Source organism: Hemibagrus wyckioides, linkage group LG01, assembly GCF_019097595.1.
Source record: "Hemibagrus wyckioides isolate EC202008001 linkage group LG01, SWU_Hwy_1.0, whole genome shotgun sequence".
In the NCBI taxonomy this organism is placed as follows: Eukaryota; Metazoa; Chordata; class Actinopteri; order Siluriformes; family Bagridae; genus Hemibagrus; species Hemibagrus wyckioides.
The window spans coordinates 9,760,069-9,776,578 of NC_080710.1; the positions used below are offsets into that span (position 1 = coordinate 9,760,069).

Below are 16,510 nucleotides of genomic sequence, written 5' to 3' on the forward strand. Positions count from 1 at the left end.
CTGGAAATTGGTTGACTGAGTATGCATTTTCCTAACGAAATACAAATCGTACAAAAGGACAGGGAAAAGATTTGTAAGTTGATTGAGTATAAATAAATAAATAAATAATATATATTTTTTTAAAAATCTGATTGTACGTTTAGTATGCGGACGAAACCCCAGTAGCTGTTTAATGAGGTTTTAGCTTCTCGTTGACCTGAAACACTTAAAAACTGAAATAAAATATATCTGACTATTTTATTATTTAAATAATTGAAATAATTCCAATTTAAATAATTTAATATATAGCTGACTAGTTGACTTTAAGCTTGTGTGCGTGCCTGTGTGTGTGTGCGTGTATTATTATTACGCTCTTCGCGTGCAGTTCTACCTGAACAACAAAACAGGGAGCCACAAATTTTCCTTTAAAAATCACAGACGCGATGGTTGTATAAACATGACAGCGCGTGTATAATGCGTACGTGTACACTCATACACGTGCATATGTACACAAACACGGAAATAAATATTCTTTTTTTTTTACATAACGTAATTGCATTGTGTACAATTGCATTTTACGCTGAGAAAAATCAAGCTTGAATCATGTAGTTCGTGTGTTCATGGTATTAAATGATTTTTTTATGCCTGTATGTACAGTATTATGATGAGGTACTGGTTCAGGACATAACCTCTAACCGCGAAGGTCAGTCTCTAGTATTTACGTGCTGTTTAAATTTATTAAAGGGTTTAAAATCTACATGATCAGATCATATTGGCTGTCCGCATCATCACACCAACAGGTTTTATTTGGTGTGGCTTTCTCAGGTGGAACCTTCTGACCTGGCCCAACAGAGGAAAGCCTAGGAGTTGGCCCAGGACTGGTGCAGAGAGTGAAGGGAGAACATAGGATGTAGATACGTCCTTCTTTAAGTACTTCGTAAACATCTCGATTGAAAGATTAATCGTTAACGGGAAACCCACCCCAGATTTATAAAACCTTGCGTGAACATACATGCACGCCGTGTTTATACAACAAATTTCTTGAGCATCTGTTCAGATTAATGAATCTCTTCTGCCCACTAATTTCCATAAACCCCAAGACATTCAAATATAAAGTAGCGGTGACAAAGGCTGCGAGAAAAACAATGCTGTACCCTAAAAATATTTAAATTTTGAGGTTCTTTGTATATGTAAGGTTGAGGGAAAACAACAGTTTCTCACTGATTGTAACACACTAAAATTAAATCTGACCTTAAGTATGAGTCATGGCTATGTGAGTGTGTTGACAGAAATCTCAGCCGACACCCTAAACGGTAAGCGCAGAAAAATACGTGATATGGCATAATATGACCAGTATAGTGTACCAGTGTAAATTACTTAAAAATTTAGATTCAGTACACACTGCCCTGCCCTCTCTCACCCAAACAAATAAAAAAAAAAAACTTATGTATCCATAACATATATTTAACTCAATATGACACAAATAATCTTAGCAGAATTTTAAATGGTGTTAAATATATATATAAAAAAAGGCATACACTGATCAGGCATAACATTATGACCACCTACCTAATATTGTGTTGGTCCTCCATTTTCTGCCAAAACAGCCCTGACCTGTCGAGGTCTGGACTCCACTAGATCCCTGAAGGTGTGCTGTGATATCTGGCACGAGGATGTTAGCAGCAGATCCTTTAAGTCCTGTAAAGATTTTTACGCCAATATTTAGGCCAATGCGGTACCCTAAAAAATATAATTAATTAATTAATTAATTTTTAATAATAATAATAATAATAATAATAATAATAATAATAATAATAATAATAATTAGGTTAATGCGAAGTGGAGGAGACTTCCGCTGTTTAAAACTGGACGAATTTACTAACAAAATTAAAAGGGAAATACCAGTGAAATCAAACAGCTTTGTTAAAAATACACTATAAATATAACACACACACACACACACACACACACACACAAAATGCAAAATACACATTTTTCACAAGTCATGTGTATTTTAAACAGGAACCCTCACTGTAATTGCTGCTTATAGGTCTGTTCAAAAATCTTGAATGACGTCACCACAAGAAAAATAGAAAACGCCGGCGAGAAAGATTTTGGTTAAACACTCCTCTAACCACGAGCTGCGCGCCAAGACTGAACGGATCTAAGCCACACCCACTTTCCGCTCTTCCATTTCTACACACCGCTGAAAGTCCATTCCAAGATGATCAAAACGGCGATATATTTCGGTAGGACCCTTTTCGGTTTTTTTTTTTAATTTACTTCTATTAACAGGCATGTGGTTTATCATTCTGTACATATTGTTCCAGAATAATGGCGGTTTATTTTGCTCTGCGTCTGCTCTATTGTTCTGTATTGTACCTGAGAGATTCTAGCGAAAATAACATGCTGTTTTATAGTCAAGCACTATCCGACTCCTAAAGCTTTATTATACCGTTCATTAGGTTTTAATTCGTTTATTTCATGATGCGCCTCTTTTAGGTGTAATCGATGCAAATTTTTTGTCGATCGGAGGTGCTCAAGAAAAAAAAACACGTGTATGAATGAAATAAAAAGCACAGACCTCAGAGCGTCAGAAAAATGTGGCGTTCCCAAAGATCGCAGAAATGAATGACGCACGATAAAAACCAATCGATTTTGCTTTAGAGTTTTGACCCTAAACGCAGCTAATACACACTTTTGCATGCCTCATGCACACGTGATTGAAAAACGAAACTGCAACGTGAGACAAAAAACACACCGTCTCCTGATATTATTATTATTATTATTATTATTATTATTATTATTATTATTATTATTATTATTATTATTATTATTATTTCTTAGCGGTTATAATTAGGACTATTTTGTATGACCCCACTGGTCTGAATGTGTAATCATTTTATTTGCTTATTAAATAAAAAGGGCTTATCGTTTAAAAAAATACTTATAAATGTTTCTACATTTAACGTTCTTCAGACATTACATACATTAACGTGGTTAACACGTGAGAGAGATTAAAACGTACACAAATCGTACACTATTGCTTATTACATTTCACATGGTGTAAGCTAGAAGCTAGTGTGTTCAGGCTAAAAAAGACTGAACATTTATCTAACATGGTAACTTTGGTTATTTAATGATATTAACGCGTCCTGCCTGTTGAATGATCACCGCCACAATCTTTTACAGAATAATTCGTGTAATCTTTGAGCTGGGTTTTAAGATTGTTTGTATACATTTTGAGCTGTATTTTTGTGTCTGACTGGAAACACATGTGCTTTATGGAACAGAGCTGAACAAATGCAAAAACAAATTCAAGTCATTTTAAAATATTCAGTTTTCACTTATATTAAAAGTATATTTTGTGCTCTTGTATTTTGTCAGGGTTTAATAATAATAATAATAATAATAATAATAATAATAATAATAATAATAATAAATATACTATTATTATTATTATTATTATTATTATTATTATTATTATTATTATTATTATTATTTAAAATCCAAAACCTGTTTAACTGGCGATATTTAACAAGGTTCTCGGACACTGCAAGGTAGTCGGAAGTTACAGTTGTGTTTGGTCACAGATACATCAAAAAATATTCCTATAACGGAGTGTTATAGGTTAACAGGTATTGATTAATTAATAAGCGTGACATTCACCTTTATACACGTGACGTATCCTCTATCGTGTTACACAGGCGCTATGTTTGCGTTAAATGTCTTCAGTGTATTTGCTGGTATCTTCCACATTCACAACTTGCTCATTCAAGTGTTGGAAAAGCAAATAAATAAAACAAGAACTGAAAGCTGCAGAAAACAGGATTTCAAAACCGAATAATTTATTTATTTTATATAACGTTCTATAAAATTTTGAGGTTCTTTGTATATGTAAGGTTGAGGAAAAAAACAACAGTTTCTCACTGATTGTAACACACTAAAATTAAATCTGACCTTAAGTAAGAGTAATGGCTATGTGAGTGTGTTGGTAGAAATCTCAGCTGACACCCTAAACGGTACCTGTAGAAAAATACCCTAAAACTGGTTACTGTTAGTACTCAGTGACTGGAATCATACATAAGCTGCAGTAATGTGGCATAATATGACCAGTATAGTGTACCAGTGTAAATTACTTAAAAAATTTAGATTCGGTACACACTGCCCTGTCAATAACAAAAAATGTAAATAACAAAAAATACTGATGTATCCATAACATATATTTAACTCAATATGACACAAATGATCTTAGCAGAATTTTAAATGGTGTTAAATATATATATATATATATATATATATATAAATATATATATATATATATATATATATATATATATATATATATATATATATATAAAAGGCATACACTGATCAGGCATAACATGCCTGCCTAATATTGTGTTGGTCCTCCATTTTCTGCCAAAACAGCCCTGACCTGTTGAGGCATGGTCTCCACTAGATCCCTGAAAGTGTGCTGTGATATCTGGCACCAAGATGTTAGCAGCAGATCCTTTAAGTCCTGTAAGTCCTGGACCTATGGAGACCCCACCTCGCAACTAACAGGTCTTAAAGGATACTTTTGATAGATAGTGACCACTGTCTATGTTTTGAAAGGGTGTCTATATGTTCTGAATGCACATATTGTGAGCTCCAAAGAGTTAGGATGAATACCTTCCTCAGTGTTGCAGAAGTTTTAAAGACAGCTGTGTGTCTGTGTCTGTACTTGTCCTGTATTTAATACCAATATCTGCATTGTGTTATTTTAACTGAACTGGTTTGTTGACCTGATAACAAGTAATCTTAGTGGATAATGATGTTCTCAACCCACAGAGAAATGCAGAGTGGATGAATATGGTGTGCAATGGCTGTCACTGGCAGATCATTATTCATTTACTATCTAGGTTCTCCTCCATTTATTTTAACATAGTATTGTTTGAACAAGCAGTTGACCCAGATCCAGTGGAACTTATCGAGTGCACTGAAGTCTGTAAATCCTGAAACTGGTTCACTAAGTCACAGATTAACAATACCATCAGTCTAAAAAACTTTTTGGGGAAGTAATATAGTAAGAAAAGCACACAGAAAGAATGAAGACAAATAAGGAGGTCTTATTAGTTCCATTTGAGCAGTGCTAATGTATTGAACTGCATGGTGCGGTGCAGGGTGTGTTAAATTATTTAAGGTAGATGAATACTGGTCCATTGTTGACAGTCAGTATTAGTGCTTTAAGCTTTATGCAGCCCGCTACACAAAGACTGTGAAGGGAGCATAACTGTAACGTCTGGGACCCCCGCCCTATGCGGGGCTCGACCCCAGACGCCCGTGGTGTGTGTGCGCACGCCAGCACACGGTGTAATGAGACCCATGCGCAGGATTCAGCGAAGCACTGCTTTTATTACATTTAAGACGCGACATAGGGAAACAAACGTAACACAAGACATGGCGTGGTTAACTAAACTAAACTAAACTAAACTAAACCTAGACCTTAGCTTGGACATGGAACCTAGCAAACAAAACCCCAAAAGAAACCACGGTACAGATAACAATCATGGACAAGGACACAAACACAAGGATCCCTATTTATAGGGGTAGACATTAGGGCTAATGGGATACAGGTGACACAATCAGGATAGGAACAATAGGAAGGGCGTAACAAAAGACACACAAAGAAGCAGGCTTCCAAGGTTCACCTGCCAGCACCCTCTCTGGGCCTGGCAGGGAACTGTCCAGCTGTTCCTGACAATAACAATGTGGTGGTGTTTAAGAACACTGGAATGCTAAGAAAACACACACACACACTGCACATCATGCAGCTGCAGAAATGGAATGGCCCACAAAGCCAAGCCTGCCAGGAGTGAGTTCAATTAGTCCAGTCTTGTAACAACAAATGACTGAGTAGCCTGTGTGGATAGAAATGGACAAGTCCTTATGATGTTGTAAAGGAGAAGTCGTCATTAGTTTGTCATTTGGGACCATTGGTCATTTGCAGAACCTCTGTTTCTAGAAGGGGAATCCCAGAGAAGGGGAATACTGAAGGTCTAGTGTAGGCATTAGAGCGGACCCTATTATTATCTTACTGTTTGTAAAGACAGGAAAATGTTATTTTCAAACATATTCAAATGATTATAAATCAATACCAGCATAGCTGTGAGGCATGTGGCTTCCACACAATTAAATGAAGTAAATGTGCATTAAAGTTCTTATAGGAATTTTCTATCATTGGTCATAAAACTAAAGCTAGTGTATCAATGTACAACTTGTATGACTAAAATCTATTTAAATTTCAGACAGTACTGCTATGAATGATCTATATTCAAGCTAGAAAATGTGATGTGAGTCTCAACATTTGTACAATAAATATACTAGTTTTTGTTAATTGCTCTAAACTCATTTGTTTTTGTCATTCATGCATAATGGAGGATGCCATTACCAGAGGTGTAGCCCCAATTCTTGGGCCCTATGCAAAGACAGTGTATGGGGGGGGCCCCTTTCCCATCATCTCGTGATCCATGCTATTTATCACTTTTTTTTTAAATAAAAGTATACACACTTTACTCACTGATACAGTAATTGTTGTCAAATCAGTGTTGTAAAATTGAAAAGAACATTATTAAAAATTCTAATACCATGTATAGTATAAAAAACATTCTTTGCATTCCATGCATGTTAATGCAGCACAGAACTAATTTTGTGTATAAATTGTGCTATACCAAGATAGGTATTGTCGGTCCTGGAAGGCCACTGTCCTACAGAGTTTAGCTCCAACCTTAATCAAGCACACCTGAACAAGCTAATCAGGGTCTTCGGGAATACTATAGACAGTTATTTTTTGTTTTGTTTTTTCTTCTTTGTCTTAGGGTTGAAGCTAAAATCTACAGGACAGCGGCTCTCCAGGATTGACTTTGCCTACCCCTGTGACTTTATACTATAAATCAGGGGTGTCCAATCTTATCCAGAAAGGGCCAGTGTGGGTGCAGGTTTTCATTCCAACCAAGCAGAAGCTATACCTGATTCCAACTGGCTATTCAGTAGATCTTGGCTTTCAGTAGACTCAGGTGTGGCTTCTGCTCAGTTGGAATGAAAACCTGCACGCACACCGGCCCTTTGCGGATAAGACTGGACACCCCTGCTATAAATAAAGCACCTCAGGTATCCCCTTATAGATAAAAATGACAACGTAATGATTTTTTTTTTATTTGAATTGTGTTTTATTAAGAGACATTGTGCTCGTTGTCCAGAACATTATTATTCTTTCAATCAGTAATATAAATAAATAAACACAATATAACTCAAATCACCACTTTGCCTTCTTTCAAAGCATGCCTGCCTAATTCAAAATACATAAAATAATCAAATAATCAAAAGTGAAAAAGGCTGAAAAACTAGCAGTAGGACCTTGTTGTGATGGACCCACTGCAGCACTCTCTGAGACAGGGCCGGTGAACAGAGGGTTTCTCATTTTAATATTTTGAGTAGGATCCATGAAATCTGTAATGTACTGTACAGTACACACATAGATTTCATATTATTCTTCATATTTTATCTCTTAAAAATTGCCTCACGTTCAAACACTTTACATGTTATTTCAAAGTTTAGAGTAAGCTAAGATTTTTTATTGCTAGCTTCGTAACATTGTGTTTCTTGTCACAAAACACATGTTCTTATCTGCTCTCTTAGGGAAAAACTTGGGAGACTTCTACCACAATTGCCCGCACTGCGTCGTCTCGGCTACCACAATTGCCCGCACTGCGTCGTCTCGGCTACCACAATTGCCCGCACGGCGCTCACTTAGTTCTGACTGCCGAATCCGCGCTCCGGTGCTCCCTCACAGCCAATCATCATTTGGCACTGTTCTTGAATGACCAATTAAATCATTCAAATTTGCATGCACCCTGTTCCTAAAGGAGGTGTCCACACAAACGTGTGGGGGTGCCAAATCTTGCTAAAACAGCGAGGATCAGAATACTGCGTGGAAGTGCAGGCACTGTACACTCAATTTCACAATAATAATAATACTATTTGAGGATCTTTGAGGGCAGGGCGGCCAGGGCCCCTGACATGCCACTGATGCCAGGGCCCTATGCACTCAGTCACCCTTTTCCCCCCACTTACGACGCCCCTGGCCATTACACTCATTGTTTGCGTGTTGCACTTAGGTCGCTGTTGCTATTGTAAATATTTAGTCACAGAACAACACTTAGTAGATTAAAATCAAAATCCTGCAATTTTTGATTACTGCCTGAAAGTTTACTGCCTAACTATAATAGCATAATTTAGATAGGAATGGGACCTAAAATCCACTACTGCATGTTTACCATTGATCTAGACAAGGAAATACTGTCCTAATAAATAATACACAATGCATTATTAATCTTCTAATAAAAATCTTGCCTTAACTTTCAAAAGAGAACTCAGACAAGTCAACCCTACACAGTTACTGCATTCTATTCATAATTTCCTTTCATAATTTGGCATCTGCCAAATGCTGTAAATGTAAAGGTCAAACAAACGTCAAAGAAGTCATAGTGATATATGTAAACAATGGGGGAATTTTGGTAGGGAGATAAATTGTCAAAATATATTTGTCTGACAAAATGTTGTCTCCACTTGAAGCATTGAGTCCTATAGCCTTTGTCACCATAATATAAGCATTAGCTGTTACTCTGTTGTTGTTTATTGTTTTTGCTTATTATGTGCTTAGATGCAAGGCAGTTTTTGTCTTCCAAGACGCTAAGATAATAAATAGGAACATGTTACATAAATGAGACCACAGCATACCTCAGAGCACTGAGCCACAGTAAGAATACACCCAAGAGAAAGCTTGGCAAGAAGTCACCAGAAGGATGTTTGTCTGTGAGAGAGAATGGAAATTTGGTCTAATTATGTCTCATATGAGGCAAAAACAAATGTGTAGGAGCAAGCAACATGCTGACGATCAAACATGCTGATTTGCTTATTAAGCATCTAGGAGAAAAAAGATACAGTAATTTACAAAAGACTTATTGCGCATATCTTTTTTGTACAACCACAGTAGTTGTGCCCAAGAACACTGTACAGATACATGTCAAGAAATAAAACCATGTGATAATAATAGTAAGGGTACTAAAATTTAAATAAGACAATAAGACGTGTGAATTATTTTTGTTAGGTGTGTGGTGGAAAAATAAAGCAGAAAGCTGAATTTTTGTAGCTGTGTAGCTTCAACTAGAGAAATGACACCTCATGTCACAGTAGTTGCCTCATGTGCTGTTGTATCCTGTTATATCCTAATTGTTGAAGTTCTGTGTTTAGATTATAGTTTTTCCTGAATCACTCTAAGCTCTGGTAAACGGAATCCTGGGTTAACTTATTTTCACCATTCACACTACTTATACTTCACCAGGGGTTAACAATTAATTCTAACTCTTCATAATCTGACGCTGTACATTCCTAAACCCTGGACCCTAATCTTCTTTTTATTTTTATATTTGCGGTGCCAACAAATATGATTAGATAAATGATTAGACAGCAGTGTGGAAAAAAAGGCCAGGTTTGCAATTTTGTGCTTCAGCAGATATTTTTTTGTCTTTCTAATTTTTGGTCTTTTTATTCTATTTTAATTCTGGCACGCATTTGACCAGACGCTGATTTCCAACTTCCTCTAATTTTTCAGTCTCAGGTATTCCCCCTATCTACACCACACATGTACATACTGTGCCTGTTTGGTAACACTTGCTACTTCCTGATTTTCACGCGATATGAGACACACCCTGTCCAGTCTCTGATTGTATCAGTTGCTAAGCTTCTAGCCGTAATGCTCTGTTGCTACATGGTTTGATTCACTGTGACACATCATTATTTCAAAGTTACGTCACAGATGGGTGCACTTTTTTACAGGCATGTGTGCGTTGCAGTTCTACATTCTCTGGAAGTAAGGTGTTAGCAGCAGGAGACGGTTAGTAATGGCAGGGATTTGAAGAGTTCATTTATGAAATGTAAGATGTCATGTCATGTAAGATGAATGAATCAAGGTCTTGTCATGTATCCACTTATTTGTCAGCCACCTATGAGTAGATAGTGGCAGTCATGGGGTAATAAAACAATGTATTAGAACTGCTGTTTCTTGTTTAAGGTGGAAGAAAACCTTTAGATTTATCCAAAGTCTTCACTTACGCCAGAAACAGAAGGGATTAGTGGGTCCAGAGTGGGAAAAAAGGCTACGTGGATCTTTAGCCATGCAATGCTAAGCTGAATTCATACATAAGACAAAGTCTAAAATGCTAATGTTGCAGAAAACGTTTTACAAAAGACACGTGCATGTCTCTCTTGTATAACAGTTTAAACCAGTGTGGACCCAAGACAAGATACATCTCGCAAACTAAAAAGAATGTAATAATAATAATAATAATACTAATTAAATGTAAATAAAGGAAAGGTTATAGAAACATCAATAATAAAACAGAATAATGAAAGAAATTACGTTGTATGAAAGTATGAAATACATTAGATTGCAAACTAAAATGTAAATGAGATATGAGGTTTGTGGTGGGAAAACTACAAGGCAGAAAACTGGATCTAGTAGCTGTGTAGCTTTGACTCTGGCTTCAACTATATTATAGCACACTGGACATCAGCAGTGCCCATCAATGTGTAGGTACATATAAAATATGTAGTAACAGTGGTCTTACTGTCATAGTGTCAAAACAAAAACATTGTTCTCTCTCTCTCTCTCTCTCTCTCTCTCTCTCTCTTCAAATGTAGCTATGTTGCTGCTCATGATGATTAGCCAGCCACTGCATGCAGCTGACCCTGAGCAGTGCACAACACTGCGTGACGGCAAAGTTCGCTGTGATCTACCATCTTCTATAATAAAAATATTGCCTGACAAGACCTGCAATGCCCAGTGGATTATTAATGTAAGTTTTTGATCAGTTTTCTACCTTTACATTTGTCCTAAAAATGAAACTTCCTGCTTTTGGAATCTGCAGTGTTCAGACAAAAAGATAATTAAAAGTTACTTAGTTCAGATCTATATAGCTAATTGCAAGTAGAGATGGCACCAATCTGATACCAGCAAAAAACAAAAGATCAAAGAATTAAAATGTATTTTGTTTATTTACTTTTCGTAAAATAAAACGCTTGTATATGTAAAGACCCAGTTGTTTTTATGAGGACTAACTTTTAATACACCAATCAGGCATAACCTTATGACCACCTGCCTAATATTGTGTTGGTCCCTCTTTTGCTGCCAAAACAGCCCTGGCCCATCCTGCACTGTGTATTCTGACACCTTTCTATCAGAACCATCATTAATTTCTTCAGCAATTTGAGCAACAGTAGCTCATCTGTTGGATCGGATCACACGGGCCAGCCTTCACTCCTCACGTACACCAATCTGCCTTGACTGCCCATGACCCTGTCTCCGGTTCATCACTGTTCCTTCCTTGGATCACATTTGATAGATACTGACCACTGCAGACCGGGAACACCCCACAAGAGCTGCAGTTTTTGAGATGCTCTGATCCAGTCATCTAGCCATCACAATTTGACCCTGGTCAAACTCGCTCAAATCCTTACACTTGCCCATTTTTCCTGTTTCTAACAAATTATTCTAATAATTTGAGGACAAAATGTTCACTTGCTGCCTAATATATCCCACCCACTAACAGGTGCCATGATGAGGAGATAATCAGAGTTATTCACTTCACCTCTCAGTGGTCATAATGTTATGCGTGATTGGTGTATATTCATACTTTATAATTACTTATTTAATATTTATTAATGTAATAAATAACAGTACATTCATGGTTTTAGCTTTGTACCTTTTCTGTTTTTAAAAGGCACTGGGTTTTAACAAAGAAAATATTGAGTACTGATAGTGATTGATCCTTAGGAGGGCTTTCCACACTGTACTTAACCCCGGGTTATCAGTGATCTAACCCCGCTTTTAACCCCGGGTAGATGACCATTAAACACTTGCAGTTTAGAAGAGGGGCCAATAGTACGTTGTTCTTGACGTTATAAAACACTGCCCTGAAGCAGCACTGCTAGAGCTTTTGCAGTGATAACCCACACGGTGGAGCCAGATGCATACAGTGTGAAACGATGTAGCGTTAGAATATTACATCTAGAGGCTAAGCAAAAGCTGTGTTTCACTTACCAGTAATAACCCACATCTGAGGAGCTCACCTAAAGTTTCATAAAATGAATACAAATTTGAAAAAAAAAAATAATAATAATAATAACTAATTAACTCGATAAACCAATTCATCAAAAATTCATCCCTATCAAATCCACGGACGCCTCGTCGTTTTACGGTGTTGTACCGAATCTCTGAATCGACTCCCTGGACAATTCATCGCGCGTAATTGCACGCGCATCACACAGATTAACACAGCCGTTCATTAATCTCAGGTTATTTCACACACAGATAGCACTAAGACCGTGCATGGAAGTGTTATATATATTTAAATCTATAACCACAAATCAAAGTAGTTTAGATAAAGAATAAAGATCAACTGAACTTGGAAGACACTGGGGATTCGGGTTATATGTTTCGTAATAAAATACGGTTTAATATTTCCCATGGCGCAACCATATGAATGCCATAAAAAATACTATTATTTAATCACTTAAAGTCCAATACAATTTCAGGTCACTGTTTTCAAAATTAACAGTACCTTCAGTATCAAAGTGTTCCCCTTTTAATACGAGATGTGTCTTTTTCAGTCTTGCTGAGGACATCAGGGTATGTGCCATGGGACTGTCACTAAAAATTTGCTGATAAATAACAGAATCTATGCGAATGAAGGAAATCTGACAATAATAACTGAGAAATCTAGTCAACAAACCCCGTTGTGTTAAATTAATTACCTCTATAGTTAACATGCTCCTTAACATGACCAAATGTGAATTTCAAATGTTCGACATTGAGAAGTCCACACAAAAATGGCTTATTCAGTTGGGTTGGTTTAAAGCATTAAGCTGGTTTAAAGCAATAAGCTATGTAATAAATGTTAATAAAAGTATAACAGGAGTAGCTCTTGGCCACCTTCATTGCGTCAAAATTGGGCTCAAAAAAAGAAAAAGAACAAAAGTTTAGAGACCCCTGGTGTAAACAGTAAAAAAAATAAAAAATGACAAATAGTGATGGAAATCTCGTCAATTAGAGTGAAGAGGAGAGTTACAGTCAAAAAGCCTGTTCAAACTGGATGTTGATCAACTATGCAACAAACATAAAAAAAGCTGTGAAAGGTAACAATACCTGCTCAGGTGCAGAACAGCAGTCCCGTCCTTTTTTTATTTTTAACAGCCATTAAAGTTCCACAAGGGTTGTGAAAGTATGAAACAAGCCATTAATGCAGTTATGCACTGAATTTATCCAGTCATGGTTGCTGACAACGGAAATATGCAGACCCTTAACCACATGAGCCACCACTACCCAACTATTTCAAGTGTGTAAAGCTCTAATGTGTCAAAATCAGTGCTGGTATCAGAAAACCAAAAAAATGTTTAATGCCATCCTTAATATGACGTGATTTTCTATAAGTTCAATAATTAATGACTCACTTAAACTCCTAATGTTAAATTGGAATTCTTTTAGGTCTTGTCAGGTCAGGCAAACAAATACAACCCTTAGTAAAAAAAAAAGAAAAAGAAAAAATAAAGACCATTATACCTGCTGTAACAAGTATGTGAATGCATCTAAGATTGTAGAATACTTCTCAAACATATGTCCAGACTTTCAGTTTTGCATACATCATCACAGCAAGCTTTTTCTGGACTGCAATACAATACATTACATGCTGTTATTATGATCAATGATCTACTATATCAAGGCTAATGGAATTTTCTCCAAGCTGAGTCTATATTATATTATATATTAAATAATTATTTCACAATTGATCCTACAAACACAACTGTTAGTGTAAATAAGTTTATGTCTACATTTTTTAACATCTACCCTCCTTTCATTCATCTTTTGTTTTCTTCATCAGGGCACATCAGTAGCCGATTATCAGGCCAACAAGTGGGAGTTTGTTTTCCCCATCATCACTCCTACACTGGAATCAGTCACGCTCGATAGGTGCCATGATGCCCTGATCTTTTACATCACTTGTACTAAAATTGATGTAAGTCATTTATAATTTATTGTTCATTTGTAATACAACTGCCTTAATACATAGTACTATCAATACTTTCCTAGAAAATAATAAATGTCATCGTCATGATCTTTGCATTTTCTAACAGCTATAGCTGTTGTCTAATAAACTATAGCTGTAGGTAATGAACAAAAGTAATCTAGTGTTTTATACATACACACCTGCTTTTGACTTTCTGTATTGAGTTTAAACTTTTCCTTTTTGTTGCAGTTCAACAAGAACTTCCCATTTTTGTGTAAGTTTTTTAAGCAGAGCATTTCATTCTTTCATTTTCATTTCCAAACTCTATCATGACCCATTTACACTTTGACAGAATGTAAGTCAGATCACAGCAAAGTAAAAATGAATGTTACTGCTGTTGAATTTGGTTGAATTGTCTGTAGTGTGTGAATGGGTGTTGTGACTGGTCTATGATATGCACTTACAAACTGTAACACTGTTATATCTGTTGTCTAATGCAAGATTGTATGGGATTAAATTATCAAACGGTTAAACGCTTAGATTTAGATTTAATTCTTATTCCAGAAATAAGAGCACAGGAGTGCAAGCAATGCAGAAGTCAAATGTTGAAAAGGAAATTCGGCTAAGGATGTGCAGGAAATGTCAGCTGTGTAGAAACACTTCATACAAGATTTCATTTAACACTTTAGGTTTCAGGTTCAGTATTAGTATTACAAAAGAAGATGTGGTATAATGGCATGCCAATATACCACAATAACATGCTCAGACTTGTACTGTCTTACAACCAACTGACACAAAATCCTTATTCTTGCAGGTCAGAAAGGTGTTACGTCCTCTCCAGAAACTACAGGTACAGTCCCTTGTCGTAGGCTTACAATAATCATTTATAGCAATGTTTTTGTTATTCATGTTTTATTTCAGCCCTGCAGCCCATGCTCTGTTCATTTTAGTAATTTCATGAGTAGAACTGGAAGTGAAAACCCGCTAACACAGAAAACATGCCCTGATCCACTTGACTGATTTGTGTACAGAGGTTTTTACACTTTCTGTCAACATCCTGGATAGCATCCTGGTCCCTGCACACTTTAGTGCTTTAACACATTTAATTCACAGTTGAATTGTTTTGTATTCGATCAGAGAATGTTAAAATGTGCAGGATGTGCTGTACTAAACTTATCGGAGTGTAAAGAGTGTATAGTATAGAGTATATAATATAGAGTATATAGTTATATAGATATAATATTTAATCATGCACCGAACAATTAATCGAATGCACGTTCAAGAAAGGCTTAATTCCTACCTTGCCATTAGTATGGTAATGCAGTGCGTCCACAATCAACGACTTTATTGGAAAAAATTAAAATCAAATAAAATCAAATAAAGAAATAAAGAAATAAATAAATAAATAAATAAATAATGTGCCGTAAACGTCCTCCTTCAGTCGTTGCAGTGCGTGTAGACTTGTAGATTAGCGCGATAGTTAGGAGGCAGAATGCTTTTTTAAAAAAAGGCGGGGGCGGAAGCTATCAACTGAACACGCTACGTTACGCAGTGACAGCAACGCATTAGAGATCTGCTCCTTCTGTTAATCTAAACCTAATTAAGCTTTAAGGCTGTTAGAATTGTTGTTTCTCTCCTACTAATGTAAACACGAGCGATGATTATTACGATAAAGACGTGAGCATCCACATTAATGATGAACGATAGAAGCTCCGTGTGCCGTGGCGCCAGCATCTTCAGCTGTCTGTAGATTAAGGAAATAGATAATGATTTCTAACAAACCCTCTAGAGAGAGAGAGAGAAATGATAGACTTCAAGCTCCAGAGATTTATTGCACAAAACAGTAGAGTTATTTTGAAGTATTTCAGTTTTTAGAACTGTACTTATTTTTTTGTCCGACTCAGGAAATGAGTTTAAGTTTCATTTTTGTTGTCCCCCCGACCAAATGGGAAATTTCCGCCCATATGAAAAGTTAAACTGTCAAAACACACATAATACCACACTCCTCGACAGCTTTCGGTTGCAGATAATTGAAACCTAGACACGAGCTTTCTTTTATTTTTCTTTTAGTTCAGATGTGAATTGCAGATTTTGTGATTCGCAACCATTATACTCTTTTAATTTTTTTTTTTTTTTTTTTTGGCAGTGTGATCCTAATAGAAAACTGAAAAGGGATGTTCGCTATCTCATTGCAAAATTTCATACATAAAGTCTTTGAGCTTTATTTTAAGGATATTTTATTTTAAGCGATATACACAGATCAGGCATAACATTATAACCTAATATTGCCTAATAATCTGCCTAATATTGTATTGGTATTGTTTTGGCTGCCAAAACACAACAAACTGCGATGTCCTTGACTACTTAACTCCTTAACTACTTGACCTTGAACTCGTCTGTTGGATCGGTTCACACGGTTATGGAGA

General features: G+C 36.2%; 1 long non-coding RNA gene across 1 annotated transcript in view; it reads right to left on the minus strand.

The window, feature by feature from the left end:
- The window catches only part of LOC131359415 (uncharacterized), a 30,954-nt gene extending 15,133 nt beyond the window's left edge, over window positions 1–15,821 (minus strand). Inside the window, exons 1-2 of the long non-coding RNA XR_009205779.1 lie at window positions 15,385–15,821; window positions 1,549–1,719 (exon numbers count right to left, since the gene is read on the minus strand). This is a non-coding gene — a long non-coding RNA (uncharacterized LOC131359415). The remainder of the gene's footprint in view (window positions 1–1,548; window positions 1,720–15,384) is intronic.
- Window positions 15,822–16,510: the final 689 nt, after the last annotated feature.